We start from the raw sequence: 17,536 nt of genomic DNA, 5'->3' as shown, positions 1-17,536 counted from the left end.
GACTGCTAAAAAGCTTTAGAGATACTGTCTGTTCTACCTATGGAGAGCACAACTATCACTCTGCAACTTCAAGTAAGTTTTGTATTTCTCTGGGGCTTGCCTCTATTTTCCTCTCTACTTTCTCTTCTTTTTACAGAATACTTGTAACAATGACTTTAATTTGCATTTTTTTAATGCTACTTGAACTTTTCTTACTGCTCACTTTTGAAATGGTTTGCAGCTTTCACTGCAGAACTGAACAAAGTGGCCACTTTGGGGTGATTACACTGAAGTATTTTCCTTTGTCTTTGTGATGAAACAATTTTGATGGTTTGGGGTTTTCTTTGTTTTCTAGTTTTCAGTCCACATTGGTCTTGTAGAATTGCTCTGAGTGACAACCTTTTGCCAAATGAGCTGCAATCAGCCATCTGTCAAACCGCCCATGACAGAACAGTGAGTAACATGGTGTATGCTGCCTGGGTGCAGTAAAACTTTAGGTTCCATTGCATTTCATCAAATCCCCTCTCCCTTATAGCAGATGAGGGAGGGTATTTTGGAGAGGTTTACCTGCCTTGACTGGAAATGGAGACAGTTGTACCCTTCTGCTGGAATCTCTACCATCCCTTACCACATGTCTCTGTTCACAGCTGGTTCCAGTAATTCCTGTCCCAATGGTTTTCAATCAAAGCCACCAGAGAAGAAAGAAGAGGCTGGTTCAGAGCAGAGTTGCTGCCAGGAACTCAGCCACTTAGGCAGCATCCCAGCAGGTGTAGGAAGATGGAGGTGAGAAACTGTATTTTAAAAATGACTCTATTTAAAAATCTTCCTAGATATGAATTTTCTATTATGAGTGAAAACCAATGTTGGGTTCAAGGCAAAATGCCAGGGCCATGTCTCCATCTTTGCCTGGTCTGCAGATGGCAGTGAGTGCCTGTCAGAGCATTCAGGCAAATGGATGTGGCTCTGCTCTTCTCCCTCTCCTGATGTCCTGACTGTCTGCACTCTGGTGGTGTTTTTCTTTTCTGTCACAGTATCACAAAATAATTTAGGTTGGAAAAGACCTTTAAAATCATCAAGCCCAGCACTACCTGGTCTACCAGTAAACCATGTCCCCAGGTGCCACATCTATAGAGCTTTTAAACCCCTCCAGGTATGGTCACTACACCACTTCACTGGGCAGCCTGTTCGTGTTTGACTACTCCTTCAGTGAAGAAATTTCTCCTAATTACCAACCTAAACGTCCCCTGGTGCTACTTGAGGCCTTTCCCTTTCTCCTATCACTTGCTACCTGGAAGACGAGACCGACCCCCACCTCTCAACCACCTCCTCTCAGGTAATTTTAGAGACTGATCAGGAATAGCTTTGCCTTAATTCAAAGCATGACTTTGAAAGAACTTTCATTTATCACACAAATACCATTGAACAGCATGCATTCATGTGCTCATCTATCTTTTTCTTGACTAATTCAGAGATAAGCATTTATTTGTGGTATGGGTGACACTCAACAATAAATTCATTATGAGAAAAGTAAGAAAAGTGTGTTAAATTAAAAAGAAAGACAACTATTTCAAATGTCTGTAGAGTCTGGAGTAACTTGCTGTAGACAAAGGTGTGATGATTCATGGGCATTAATTTGGAGCTGTCTCTGGACGAAAGGTTGGAGACAGATTTGTATACATTATCATTATTCCACAGTCAGGATCTTAATGAGGTTAAGTTGGGGGAAAAGTGGAAAAAATACTGCAACTAGAAAATAGGGATTTAATGGTGGCATTATCCTATAGTTATCGTCACTCTGTAAGAAGGAGAGGAGTTGTATATTTGTTTTTCATTTTCCTGGTACAGTAGCTATTTTCTCCATGGGTTCTGAGTCTTTCCAAACTTCCTGAAAAATTGCCATGATTTTCCACATTCCTTATGCCTTTAGAGGCAAGTCTTAGCAAATAGAAGCAGAATATACCATAACTCCCAGTGTCCTCTCTGTTGAAACCTTCGTGACTGTTCACAAATGCCATTTTCCAAATTATTTTATAACTTTATGTCACAACAATATAAAGAAACCATCTAGAAATTTTGATTTTCTCTGTCCCAAAGCAGACACTTTAAAATAGCCTTTAAGGGTTTTTTACTTATTAGTAAATTAAATTATAGTTTAGAGAATTCAATTGAATGCTAGATATTCTCCAGGTTTAAAAGATCACTGGAGCTCTTTGGCTGAAATTCTCCTCAAGAGAATGTTGGGGTTTTTTGTTTGTTTGGCTGGGGTTTTTGGGGGTTTTTTGCCTTTTTTTTTTTTTCTTAATTTTTTTGATTTTACCTATTGATATTTTAGACATGTCGTCTGTCTGTGGCCCAATGCACAATTTCTGGGAAGTGAAATTAGAGAAATATTACTTGTGGAAATGGAAAATGTCTTCTTAAACCATTTGCATTTTACAATTTCAACATTTTATTTCCTCAGGAAAAGGTTTTATTCAGGTAGTAAAGAAATGGGGAGTGCAGTTTTCCAGAGAAACAGAAGGCACAGAATTATATCAATAACATTAACAAAGGATTCTGGGGGACAAGGGAGAGAGTCACATTAAGTATTAGAATAATCTCCCCATCTATTTTACAAGTCATGGCTTTATTATCTGCTGTCATTTTGATGTAGAATTTTCTTTGGAAATATACCTGTAGAAGTTAGCAAGGGGACAGTTCCTAACAAGTCCTAAAATGACAATAATTACTTTCAGATATCCTGCACAAAAAAAAAAAACAAACAAAAAGAAACAAGCAAACAAAAAAAACTATGCTAATTTCATAGAATTATGGAATCAGAGATTTTGCCACAGTAAAGATCACAATGACTGAAACATAAACTGCTACCCAAATTTGTTTTCAGTAGCTTGTTTTTCTACTAAATTGATTTTCTTGTGAAGACTGTGCAGTTACTTTAAAGTGTCTTTTTGCTGTGAATACGACCCTTCTAAAACACCAAAGTGGAAATAGAATTACATAAACTTGTCTCCAACCTACGTAGATTCATTTATTTCAAAATGGAACAGATGTTCAGAGTTTAGAGTAAGGTCCTTTGGTGGCTCAAGAAGCAAGAAGGTCATGTATTACCAAGAACTGGAAAAAGAATTATTTGATTAATCCTGTTTGAAGAAAATTCCAGTAGGTATTACTTACACAACATTTACTTTGTCAGAAGTCACCCTTGCTTTTAATTGTGAAGTAAGATTCTATTGAAAGAAATCTATATATGTTTATATCTAGAGAGCATGAAACATCTTACTTGGAAAATATTCTTTTGTGGATAATCAGTGGATAGCTGACTTAGTGTGAAAGTTTGTTGAGCACTATAAATATGCTTTAAATGTCCTGAAATTCTTTTTAAGGTTGACCTTTTTCTTCAAAGGAATGCTCAGAAGCTGTTCCCACTGTATACATGGCATCAAGAGAGATAAATAATTTGATGTTCTTCTGGTCTTCAGTGGGTTCCCACTGGATTATCTTGTAAATTAATTAAATGACTGTAGACATTAATGTGTAACTTCTTCAGTAATCTTCCTTCTGTTCTTCTGAGGCAGTGAGAGGTTGATCACATGCAAATCTCTTCAGACAAGTTTATAAGAAGAAAAGCCCATATTTGGAGGATATCTTGAATGTATTGAACAGAATTTATCTTCAGATTTTTAATGTTCTCCAGGATGAATATATGCTCTGAATCTATGCTTCTCTGTTAATGTATGGCTTTTTGCATGAGTCTTTCTCAAAAACCTTGTTTGTGTGTTGGGCATACTTGATGCCTGGGTTGTGACTGCTCTCTTCTATGCAGTACAGTGAAATATGTTGGGATATAACCCAGGAAATTCATTTTTGGAGGCTTTAAAGAATTCAGGGATTGTAGGCAGACTTTGGGCTGTCATGGGAGGGATGCAGTTGGGAGCGTGCTCTCAGTACCTGGGTGAATGAGCAAGAGATTGGAGGAAGAAAACATCCCACCAAGGCAGAGCTGGGAGATGGAGGAAAATGGCAACAACCCAAGTGACAATTGTCTGTCTGTGCCTGTTATTGGGGGATTTGTAGGTAGAAGGTTTGACTCAAAAGAAGACCCTTAATGACTATGGAGTCAAGACAGACTTTGGCCTGCTCAGGGTCGAGGGAAATGTGGAGTCTCTGAGGGTGAAGCTTCACAGATGACAGGTCTTCAGATTTGTGAAGGAATTTATTGTAGGAATTTCTGCTGTGATGTTTTTGAGGCAGATAAACTACATTGTGTGTTTGACAAGAGGGAATGCTTTTCATAATAACACTGAATCTGAAGGATACAAAGCAAGAATGTAGGTATTGGAAGAAGTTCTATCCCTGGGGAAAACAGTTTGGTGGGTTTTGATTGATTTTTTTTTTCTTCTGTGTGAGGTTTTTTTTCTGTTTGGTTTTTTTGTTTGTTTCTTTTCTTTTGTTGTTGTTGTTGCGTGGCTTTTCTTCCTTCCTTTTTTTTTTTTTTTTTGTCTTTTTTTTAATGCAACAAAAAAACAAAGCCCAAAACAAAAAGGATGTGTTCTTAGGGAGAAAATATAAAATATATATACATCTATATATTGAAAAGTTTTAAATTCACAGCAAAAGGGTAATAATTTGTTCTATTCTCACAGAAAAATATGTTTCCCAGACAGTGGACAGGGTATAGGGGCAGATAAATAGCTGAAGAAGTAGGCTTTAAATGTAATCTGTGACACACAGTGACTTTAATTTAAGGCCATAATGCCAAGTAAAGTATATTCCATTAATTTTTTGGAGGCCACTGTAAGGAACTCTGATAGACATAAGATCCATATTATTGTTCCTGGTGATGAGTAATTATGCTAAAGCATTTCATATTCCTTTATTTTCAAGTTCTGCAAAAGACTTGTATATCAATCTATAAAACTACAGGTCTAAAAATGAGGGCAAAAGCTATCAATGACATTTTCAAGCCTTCATTCAATGTGGTGCACATCCATGTTTACACATACATATATATGTTCAGTTTCTATCCTTCTGTAAAAAAATTGCCCTATTTAGCATTTTTATTGAACATTGAAGCAAAGGAAAGCTTCCAGTGTTTATACACTGCTGCCTTGGAATCTGTTTTCATATTTCTAGTTCTGTCCAATGTTTGCATTAGTTTTGAAAAGTAATTTCAAATATATTTCCATTTGAAAATAAAAGCAAGCTCAACTGTTATTGTCAAAGAATAAAAATATTAGCCTATATTTCTTCCAGCTCAGTTGCAAGTACACCAAATCCATCTACACTTAAAAATTTAACTTGTCTCCTGCCATTTACTCTCTTATATGTTGAATGTTTCCAAGCAATTAAAGAATCATAGAACTGTATTTATTTTTAAAAGGAGTTTTAAATAAATTTATTTCCCAAAATGATTGATGTTTCTGACTAAAATTAACATAGGAGGGAGAGATAATGACCTCTGTCTTGTGAATATATGTGAACATGTGCAAACTGATGTCCCCTTTTGGATGAATGTGATTTATATTCCTCCTAGATTTTAGGTTTTTGTGGTTTTGGATTGAGTTTGACTGTTGTTTTTTCTTTCTTTCAAAAAATTTAAAATTTTATTCAGTTCTTATACGTTCATAAAGCATAATTATTTTGAAAGAGTTTGTCAAGGAGCTACCCTTCACTGTAAGTTTTTAGATATCTCTAAACATTGTGGAATTATTTTATCAGACTACAAATGAGTAGGCTGCAGGTACTTAAAAACATCAGAAGTTAACACATACTTTTTCAGAGGAAAAATCTTATGCTTGAATTTAAGAAATGAAAATTAAGGTCTTCAAAATTCTGTATTGAAAACAAAATGGAACAGTAGAGGCAGAACACAGGGTGCAAAGGTGAATGCAAAGCATTGTGCAAGGGACTGTTGCAAAGGGTGGATATACAAGAAGATTGGAGTATAATTAAAGGCTGGCATGAGCATTTTGGTAGGAGGATGTTGGAAATAATTTCAAACCCATTACAGAAACAGTAGTGGATGCAAAAGCTTTGTTATTGGCTGGGAAGCAGCAGTGAACTCCTGAAGATTTGAAGTTGATGTGGGTGTATAAAAAATTGGTTGAATAATACTAACTCAATTATGGCTACTGTGAATTTCACTTTGCTACGGCATAAAAAAAAAAAAGACCTGGGGAGAAAGAAAGGGGAAGGAGTAAGTGCAAAGTGGCTTGAAACAATAGCAAACCTTAGTATATTGTAAATATTTAATGCATGAATTGAGTAAGTGTGGCTGTTTTCTATATATTATAATTAACGATACTGAAAAAAGGGGCTGATTAATTTCTGCACAGGGAGTCATGTTCTTGGGTGTGAGGTAAGCTAAATCTTAACTGTCTTTGTGATGCATTTGTGCTGAGTTTGCAGCCTGCTCCAGGTCTTATCTCTAAGCCTTTCCCTCAACTAGATAGATCTGAAGCCTTTAGGTATGGTCCTTGGCATTGATGGAATTCATTACAGGCCCTCAGGTGAAATTAGCACAAAAATGCACCAGAAATCTTAATTTCAGACAGATTTTCAGTGCCTGTTGAAGGGCAAACCCCTCAGTTTAGCTATTGCCTAAAGCTTGAAATCTGGAGGGAAAATAGTTTTGTGTCTGTTTTGACAGATATTGCTGTGTCAGCAAAAGATACTAACTCTGTCCCCCTGTCTATGGGGAGAGAAGAGCTTTTTCTCTGGGAAGTCTAGATATTGTGAAAGTTGTTTCAGTCTCCTAGTGTTCCACAGACCTACTTGAACAGATTCTTTATCTTCTATTTCTTCCATTTGAACAAGAGACACTATTTTTTCCTACTACCAGAGGACAACAAAGATACCTGTGTGTTATGGGATGGCAGATGTGTGAGGTCCATCTAATAGCATGAAGTCATAGTATATTTTTTAAATGTATTTTGCAGCCTATCTGCTCTAGAGATTTTCCTACAATAACAGATAGAGATATAACAGTCACACACCTGCTTTCTCACTTTCCACACCCCCTGTCCCTGAGGACAACAGGGAAAAAAGAAATTAAAATCTATGGGTTGAGATAAGAAGAGTTTTAATAATTGAAAGAAATAACAGCATTAATAATAATAAAAATGATAAAAAGAATTTTAATGAAAAGGGGAAACAGAGCAATAAAGTCCATGAAAGAGACATGTTGCACGGTAGAGTTGCTCACCACACACTGACCAATGACCAAATAATCCTGGATTGACCCCTCCTGGCCAACTTTCCCAGTTTATATACCGAGCACGAAATTTTATGGTATGGAATATTCCTTTGACCAGTTTCAGTCAGATGCCCTGCCTCTGTTCCCTCCCAGCTCCTTGTGGATCTCCTCACTGCCAGAGCACAGGAAGCTGAAAAGTCCTTGAAAAGCACAATTTATCAATAGCTAAATCAGCATGTTATCAATATTGTTCTAATACCAAATGCAAACCAGCTACTAGGAACAAAAAGATCTCTATCCCAGATGAAACTAGGTAAACCAGATACCAGCACTTTGTCCTAAAGCACATTAGCAGGGCAAGAGCAGTTTTCAGGAGTAGTTATGCCTGCTTGTCCCTCATTACAGAAATATTGAAGGGGTTTTTTTTCTTCAGTTGTTCTAGTCTTTAAGTAGAAATCAAAACAAACCCCATCTACTCAATGACACTGCTTCCAGTTGTATTGCCATCAACATTGGCATCCCCATTACTAGTGCAGAATTCAGTTTGTGGGTATAGATTTTTTTCCTGCTTTAAGTTACAGGAACATTGCTATTGATATCAATAGTTCTTGTTCTGCCTCTGGTTTAGCACTTATAAGCTTAACATGTTGTCTATTGTCTAAGGAAGCAACAAATGGAATTATAACAGAAGACTTAAATAAGAAACAATTATGAAGCACAGCCTGTAAAAACAAAAATGTTGAGCTGTTTTACTGGACTGAATGTTTTGTCCTATTTCTGAAGGAGAATTTGCTACTACAGGCAATAGTTTACACTAAAAGCAAACCTTCTGACTGCATTATTGCTCTCTAGCACCATTTTTTTCTGGGTTTGAGTAGTGGCCGGAGCTATATCCATAAAAGGGAGAAATTATTCTCTGTGGTAATAATCCAGCCTATCCTACTCTCCATATGCCTTGAAACATAAGAATTTCCAGTATTTGGCCATTGCCTAGCAGCAGTTAGTAGCATTTCTATCCTTTTCAGTTGGCTAGTCCTTTCTGTGTAGAAAGAAAAAGCTTTTCTGACTGTGACAGAAACTTTCACAAACATATTTTAAGGTTTCTATGTAGTTCTGTTCCTCACTGGAAATGATGAGCAAATGGAAAGTGTAAGGCATGTGAGGAGTTGGTGTTATACATTTCAGAGGGGAACTATGATTTTGCTGCAGTGAGATATGTAAACATGTGTATAACAGTAAAAGCTTGACTTGTCCCTTTGATATCTTTAAATTGCAGTTGTGGCTCTTGTCCTACCCATTTTATGAGCTTTCAGCATACTTTGAAGACTGCTTCTTTTATGAAGTTTTTTTTAGTTCTCTATGAATGTCACTTGGAGGAGGAGTAAAGATATTTCAAGAACCTCTTGTATTTTTCTGCTGTAACATTAAGCATATAAGATGCTCATAAATATGCAATCAACTATCAAGTGCATAGACTCAGTAAATGTCAACCGCTTGTACTGATCACTTTAAAAAGAACTAGAATTTTGCCTTGGTATTAATTATGATAATAATTCTGTTAACAGGAAGTATTTACCCATATTACACTAGCTAAAGAAGAGAGGAAAATTCAGAAGTTCTGTGCAAGGTGAATGAGGGAGAAATTCTGGAGTTGTTAGAAATATTGACATTGCATACTGAAAATATTCTTGCCTTTTGGTGCTCATAGTATATGCCCTAAGGTTCTTGCTTAGCTCCTAGCTATGTTGTTATCATTTCTCCTAGTTTTAAATATTCCACGTTCTTATGTAGCATGCTGCTACATATTTAGTTTTGTTTTTCAGAAAGTGGAGAGCACATTTATTTAAACAACAACTATTTGAACAGGTCCAGTGGTGTCAGTCATAATTTTCAATATCTGGTACAGCTTTGCTGCAAGTAACATTATTACATGTAAGAACATATTTTCACAGTTGCATGGAATGGTTTGGGGTAGAGGGGGCCTTAAGGATCATTTAGTTCCAACCCTCTGCAATAGGCAGGCTTGCTACCCAATAGATTAGTTTGTTTAAAGCCCCATCACACCTGGCCTTGAACATTTCCACAGATGAGGCATCCACAACTTCTCTAGAAAACTTATTCCAGTGCCTCACGACTCTCATAGTAAAGAATTACTTTCTCACATAATCTCAATCTTGGCTCTTTCAGTCTATGGAAATGTCTTTGGCTTTAAATTCAAATGCTTTTGCTTGCTAGAAAGCTGAAGAAAATGTCAATGAAGAAAAAGCTGTTTAGATTTTATGTAGAAAAATAGCTCTGATGGTGCTTTCTGCAAAAGTTCTATTTCAATGTTTTCATTATATCACATAAAATCATGTAGCTTGATACTACCATGAATGAAAACTTTAAGAAACTTCATTTTATACACTCTGTTTGATTGATTTGATTGCTCTCATGTTTGATTGGCATGTTTTTCAATATAAGTGGAAAACTTAATGAATAATCATATTCTATGATACAAGGACTACTGCCCAAACGAATGGGAGTAGAGGAAAAACATCTTTGTAAATGCTTTAACACACTGCCAGGAGGAAAGGCTGCATTGTGTCTGACCCTTTTGACTAAAGACTCACAGTCTGAACATGGGTCATCAGAGAAACATATTATTCCATTATTTTCTTTTAAGAAAGGTTATTATAACATGAATTTGTCTTTTCATATGCATTTAAAACGCAACATCAAGTTCCCCAGTGGTTGAAATTTGAAGATGAATTACAGACAAGTGCTATTTTGATATATTTTATTTCACTTAGAACAATATGTAGTTCACATATTGAGCATTTTATTTCAATGGATGTTCATGGACAATTCTCACCAGTGCCAAGGGGTAAGTAAGAAACATCAAATAATATATATTCCTTCTATAATATAATTTTAAAATATCAGTGTGAAACAACTCCATTTGTGTCTTGATGCAAATGTTCCTATCTCTATGTTTGCATAGCCTTTCTAGTGCTGACACAAAGTGCTGACACGAGGTAGAATTGATCTACTCGTATACAATCATTTCCAGTCCAGTGAAACTTGGTGACAGTTTTCCACTGAGATTTAAGCACTTTTCCTTTTCTCCCTTCAGCACTGCAGTGTGAAAGAAACAGTGATGCCAAAGATGGGGCATGGGACAGTGTGCCCTGCTCAGTGGGTGCTGCAGGTGAATTCCTCCCAGGGCACAGAGGCTGCCTGAAGTCACCCAAGCAGCACACGCCCACAGGGAGCTGCTCGCTTTCCAGCTGCTTGCCAGAATTTCTGCTAGCTTCTTGCAGCAATTAGATGACCTCATAAAACTAATGAGACATGTTTTTACAACCTTCTCCCAGACAAGGCCATGGTAATTGCTGTATTTTATATGACAGAGTGTTTAAACCGTCAGCGTGATAAAAAATCTTACAAATCCGGTGTAAATACTTCAAGTTGCTCAAAGTAATTACTAATCTCAAAAAAGCATCAAATATGCAGAGTTAGCTGATAAATGAAAAATGAATAATTCATTCAGCATGAAAGATAATGAAAGAGAGGTATTAACATTTTACCCACAATTACTCTTTGACAAGCTATTACTGAACTTCTAGATTTTTTGTTTTACCACGTTTATTCAAACCTTGCAGTAATGGAGATGTAATGATTAACTTGTAATGATTTTGTAGGACCATTGTAGATGTGTCTTTTTCTATGAGTGTCTCAGATTATAAATTTATAAAGAATTTTTGTACTACTTGTTTTCAATCATTCACACTAGTAGCAGTTGAAGGAAGTTAGTTGGGCTGTAAACTAAAACATACATATTTACTATTTACTAACACATACATATTTACACATACATACATACATAAATGCAATATTTATTGAACTACTGAATTTTTCTTTTCACAAATTTCTACAACCTTTCTGCCCTGTAAAGCTCCTCACTCTTGAAATAAGCAATTTAGTTTTTATTTCTAAAAACTCTTTAACAAGGTTGAAAAGATCTAGATGTCATTCCTCAAATAATGTGACACCTTTTGTAGCTCACTTCACAGTAAATCATGATCCCCTAGAATTGCCTGTGATATGATAAGATGATTGGGAGAATGTATGCTAAACAACCATGAATATTTATCTGTCTATAACCCAAAGTTGCTAACATCCAGATTTCAAGATTCATGCATTAATCCTCAAAAAAAAAAAAAAACATAAAGGATTTAAATTAGATAAAATTGCTTCATAACAATAAATTTTAGGTTCTTTGTATCTTCCTTCTGGTTTTTAGTCTTTAGATTTAAAACCTTTCTTTATTATCAAAACAAATAAAAAAATGAAATCTAAAATTCTTATATTGCCATATAACCTCAGGGAACTGATCTTTTAAGAAAAATACAAATTATAAAGAGTATTGTAGTAAATCCTCTGGAAGCTGCAATGCATTGCATGTTTTGCACATCTAAGGTCTCAAAACATTTTTCCTTTAATATTTGTTCCTCACTTATTGGTGCTTTTTAAATATTATGTTTAACACCATGTGTCCCTTAGGTAGGCATTCATTAGGAAGCACACTCATGTTCATTTTGAGTTCTCTTAAATACATACATTTAAAATCACTACTTTAAAATTTAAATAAATTTAAAATTTTAAAAATTAAAATTTAAAAAATTATCTCCTAGGCAGGTCAATTCATTCCACAATTCTCCTTGGATTAGTGGATTTTCAGGTTATTTCAAATTGGAAGATATGGTTGGAATCTTTATGACATAGGAAAATTCCCCTCGTTCTTTGTACAAAAATAAAATGTCAGCTTTACCTGTCTGAAGAATAATTGTCTTTTTTCTCTGCCTCTCCCTTCAGTCAGCTGATAGGATGCATGAGGTGATTAAAGACACAAGAAGAGTTAATTAGGACTAGAAATGTTGAACTTTTTTTTTTTTTAATATCTAGGCTAATATATGGGAGGAGAAAAGAAAAAATATAGGAAGGAACTGAGGTAAGATACATAATTTCTTTGATCCTTTTTATTCAAGGAGCAAATGCAAGTACTTCTGAGGTCAGCTTGGAGATAATAGGAGACCCCATACTGAAAAAGATGCCATTTACTGAAAAATCTCTTCCAATGGAAAAAAAAGATCCAAAAGAAGGCACCCAGTTATCATCTTCTTCGACCTAGCTTCATTTTAAATAAAATTAGAAAGCAACATGAGGCCTTTATCCTTTATGGTCTCTATCTGACCTTTGCTGTAACTTTTAAACATTTAGGAAAACATTTCTGTTTCTGTTTTGGTTGGGTTTTTTGATGCTTGAAGCTTTGATTTTATTTTAATATTTCTTTCATGAAAGGACATGAGCATCAAGCAGAGGCTGACTGCCTAGAGATCAAATAGAACATTGTTGGGATAATCCAAATTTGTTGGCTATTCTGCTGATTATTTCTGGGAAAAAATTAAAAAAGCAATGAGGTAAGGTCTTGCTAAGGAAAAATGTTGTGCACTTTATTTTCAGAATCAGAACTTCCACAGAAAATGAGAAAGCCAATACATTATTGTATAGCCCTCTTACTGATGTAACTTAATGGCTTTTTTTGTGTCTGAAGAACTGAAAACTTTAAAGGATTTCAAGGTCTTCAAAGCAGAAACCAGCCTTTGGGTGTTACTGGGATTCTAAATACCAGTAATAGAAAAGAAGTATTTGAAACAAATAAAGAGCTTTGTCAGCACTTCCATTTTATTCCAAAATCACAAACTTACACAAGGTTAATAAACAGAGATTTTCCTGCTAGAATAATAGGAGAATGTCTACAGATATTTCAGTGATATGAGCTCTATAAAGTTTTCTAAGCACAGTGTAGAAAAAGCTGCATTGGTTTGGACAACAGCAAGACATGTAAGCCATATACTTTATTTGTGTTCATGATATTGAATATTATTATATATAAATTGATATTGTAATATCAAAATACTGTTTGCTTATCTCTAAAAGCATTGTAAATTTTCAGATAGATATTTCAGTTTTAATATACTTAGATGATGAAGGAATACAGTAGTCAGAGATTACACAGGAACACAGACATCAGCACACTTTCAGAGGAACTGACAGGTTCAGAAACCTCAGGCAAAACCAGATAGCATTTCACAGCACCATCACTCTTCAGAATGATATTTGTTGCTCAAATCCAGTTTGTGTTTCTCATCAGTTCTATCTACACCAGTGCTTTATCTTCTGAGTGGGCTTTGTGACCTGAAGCTTGTTGAAACAAGTCAAATCTTCTGTTAAAATCTGCTTTTTAGGCACTGGCAGAGATGGATTAAAAATTATTAAAAAATGCTTCCATTCCTTTTCCCACTGATAACGGAGCAATGGTTTGGTAACCTGTGCAGAAGTGATTTACAGACCAACAGTTGGGATTAACTGTCTCTCAATATCATTGGTAATTCCACAAGGTGCTATTGATGCTATTTAGACCAAATCCATGCCATGTGACTACAGAATGGAATAAATAAGCACTTAGGAACAAAAGCTGAATTAATGACAGCCTGTGTGTCCCAAAATGTGATAAATTGTAGCTTGCTGCTGGCAGCAGGAACTATTCAAATAAATATTTCTGCATTATGATAATTTCTTAAGGCTTCTATAGAATTCACACATAATAGGAGAACTGCCTACAGGGAAGATTATTAGGAAACTTAGAAAAAGATTTTCATTTTGTGATTTGAGCAATGTCTGTAATTATCAACATAGCCTATCATTTACTAAATGGTTAGTTGCATGTGTGAGACCTTTATCTTGTACTGTAATTACAGTATATAGAAACAATATACTTGTCACGGGTGATTGCACATAAGTAGGTGGTTAAATGTCATTAAAACTGTTTTGGAAAATATCTATTTATGAATAAATATTTTCAGTTTTCCTTTTAGCAAACACTGTTGAATGACCCTTAAAAACAAACACCAAACAAGAAACTTCTCTGTAACAGCAATATTAGTTTAAAGCATGTCTTGCTAAGCCCATTAGAAGCCCTTTGGATGAGATTTGAAACTTGGCCAAGGATGAAACTCATTACAACTACATTTTATATCATCTCTTCAAAAGCTGCTTTGTGCTCACTTAATTTTTTATTTTTTATTGCCCTCATATTTTATCTTAGCTAGTTTGAATTTTGAAGGGCCTGTTTCTTTTACATTAATTGCTTTTTGTCAGGAAAGCACTACAAATATTGTTCTAAAATGAATGTGGACAATCACAGGACTTTAACTGCATACTTATCAACTCTATATTTTGATGTAGCAAGAACACCAAGATTGTCTTTTAGAACTCAGTAAGAAAGACCTGGAAATCTGGAATGAAGCTTTGATTTGATTGGGATCTTGAATTACCAGAAAGTGATGCAAGGAGGCTAAATCTAAAAAAAGAGAGCATTTAATTGCGGCCACTCTTAACCAATACCTGCCAATCCCATTTGTTGCAATCAAGCAAGAAAAGATATGATAATTAATAGATTATACCATTGATCAGAGTAACTTCTGTAAATTAATGTACTTGATATAAATATCTTTTATCCACATATGTAATATTTAGCTGGTTTGTGTATTTTTCTATTGTGTTAGAGATAACATATAATTTTCTATTATTTTACTATTTTATCCTTTTTGCTGATGGAGGATTTTAATGGAGGCAACTCATGGTCTGTCCCTGTTTTCTTTTGTCCTGGGTGTCCTTTATATGTGGCATGGGAAATGGAAAAGCCACTACCAGGTTTATGCCTGGAATTGTTTATCAGCTGAAAGGGTGGACTGGTTCTGTGCTGGACAGCTGTGACTATGGCATAAATATTTAAAGTATTTGTTGTCTCAGTTGTGATAAGTGACCAGAGTAAAATGATGGACCCCATCAGTCCTTTTACTCAATGAGCTAATAATGAGGAGGTTTCTCTTTCTCAAATTAAGATTTATTTTCTTGATCTAGTGTAATACCCCAGGTTTAGCTGTAGACCATGTCTGACACCCTTCCCCACATGATTAATGAAATGTTCCAACAGTGATCAATGGTACATGGGGAAATGGATCATTGGTGCAAGTCAAATAGCCAAATCCAGATTTCTGTTCCCTGAGTGATCTGCAAGAGAAAATAAAATTCAGTAAGACAGTAAATGTGGTTTACTAAGAATGCAGATTAAAAAAATAAACAACAAAACCAGGAAGCATCCAAGTTTATCTTGTTTTTTTTTGTTTGTTTGGTTGGTTTTTGTTGGTTTTTTTTTTCTTTTTTTTTTTTTAGAAAGTATTTTTATTTAAACTTGGCTACCTCCAGCACTGAATTTCACTCCAATTCAGCCAGCCATTCACCAGGAGTGTCAGCTCCAGTATTTCCTGACAGACTGTGAAGCACAGGGAAGGTTCATTCTCCTACTCAGCTATCGACATCTATCCACAAAAGTACAGATGTGTGCATTTCTGAGTCCATATATCTGTGCATGTGGATATATGAATGAATAAAAATGGTGAAAGTGGATATAGCAATATAATGGGAAAATAGCAGTTGGCTATAAAATGAACAGCTGTTCTCACCTTCCCTGCATGTCAGAATGCATTGCTGAGAGATAATTACACAAGGAGCACATCAAGAACTTCATAAACATTCAGTGTACATAAATGTCACTTCTATTCAAGCTTTGTGTTTGGCAGGCATAATCTGTGACAGAAAAAACCACTTGTTTTATTTTTAAATTATGTTCATATATTTCCTAAAAAAACAATCTGGAAGAGTTTGACAGATGCCATGCAAAACTAGCTGTCTACCCAACTTGCATTCCTCTTAGCCAATTTTCATGGTTAATTTCTCCAGAAAAATTGATTTACATGTTTTTAACATCATTCATACGAATAGCCAAAAGGTGCATACCATGCCTGTTAGTTACATGTGCTCTGATGATATTGAAAGGATACTTTAAGTCTTGTCAACAATAAAAGAATAGGTGGTGGATGAAGTGTTCAAAGTCAGCTTGGACGGAGCTCTGAGTAACCTGGTCTATGAGGCATTCTGCCCACGGCACAGGCATTGAAATGAGATGATTTTTGAGGTCTCTATAATTCTGTGATTCTCTGACATTCCCATTTGAGTTTTGCTTGCTTTCTAAAAACAGTGCAGTTCTGTGTACAAACAGATAATCTCTTCGTTACTGGCAGACAGATGAACTGCATGCTCAAGAGCTCATAGGTACAGATGTGACCTCCTGCAGCATATTGCAGGCACCTGGGGTATCACTGCATTTTGTAGCTGCTAATATAACTACTCTGAATAACTTTGTAAGGCAAAAACTATGGAGTGAAACACATGCTACATAATTATTTAATGGGAGGTAGGAATAATACTATTTCTTAGAGATTTGCAGGGTAATTCTTTATTTACCCATTGGTGGCAGTAACCAAGCAATGAAAATCTCACCTAAATCCAGGCTTTGTAGACAAGTTTGTAGACAAGATAAGTAACTGTATAAGGTAAGTAGGCTTACTTACCTTATACAGTTACTAATCTTATACATTTTAGTGGTCTCAAGATAAGAGTTTTGAGTTTTTAAATTTAATTTTATGAAACATATACTTAAATCAGACTACAGTACCTTAAAAAACCCTCCCTAAATTCCAAAGAGATTATCTGCAGTACACTATTTTTTACAATAGCAAGTTAAAAGTTAGAGAGGAAAAAAGTGTTATTACTGTATCAAATTATCAAGCATGATTCAGGTATTTAATGAACTTTAATTTTGTTTTTCTCAGAAATGAGATTTATGAGAGCTGGCTATACGTTTAGCTCATGCTGCTATATAGAGTGGGAGCATCTGTTCAGAGCTGAAAACTGTCACTCCAAGTCAGGGGGGTGTTAAGCATAGATGAATTTGGATTGTTATGCTGAAACTGTGCTTCTTCAACAGGATTATGCTTGTCCTTGTGAGTAGCTGAAGAATGGGTAAAAAAATGCAGACTCAATTCCTTGCTGCTACTAAAATGCAATTTGCCATGAGAGAGGGCTCCACTGTGAAGAAATATCAATTTTATGAGAAAGTTATCAGAAGATGCCAACACTCTAGACCCTTTTTAGTCTTTTGATTAGTGAAGGAAAAGAGATTTATAAAATAATTAATTTACATTTAATGTGTTGCCATTTTGCAGATTAATAAGCTTCCGTAAACAAAATGTATTATTTTCCAAGAGTCTTCCTTGTAGCTATTCAGATGTTCACTATGAACCTTGCTGTTTCTTCCCTTCCAAACAAGAAAATTTCCCCCAAGATACCTATCTACTCACAGATTTGACTGGGCTATTCACTGTGGGCTGCAGGGGTGAGAGAACAGGATGGAAA

This window comes from Lonchura striata, chromosome 1 (genome assembly GCF_050655825.1).
Source record: "Lonchura striata isolate lonStrDom1 chromosome 1, ASM5065582v1, whole genome shotgun sequence".
In the NCBI taxonomy this organism is placed as follows: Eukaryota; Metazoa; Chordata; class Aves; order Passeriformes; family Estrildidae; genus Lonchura; species Lonchura striata.
The sequence above is the reverse complement of the archived record's forward strand: the minus strand, read 5'-3'. Positions refer to the sequence as shown.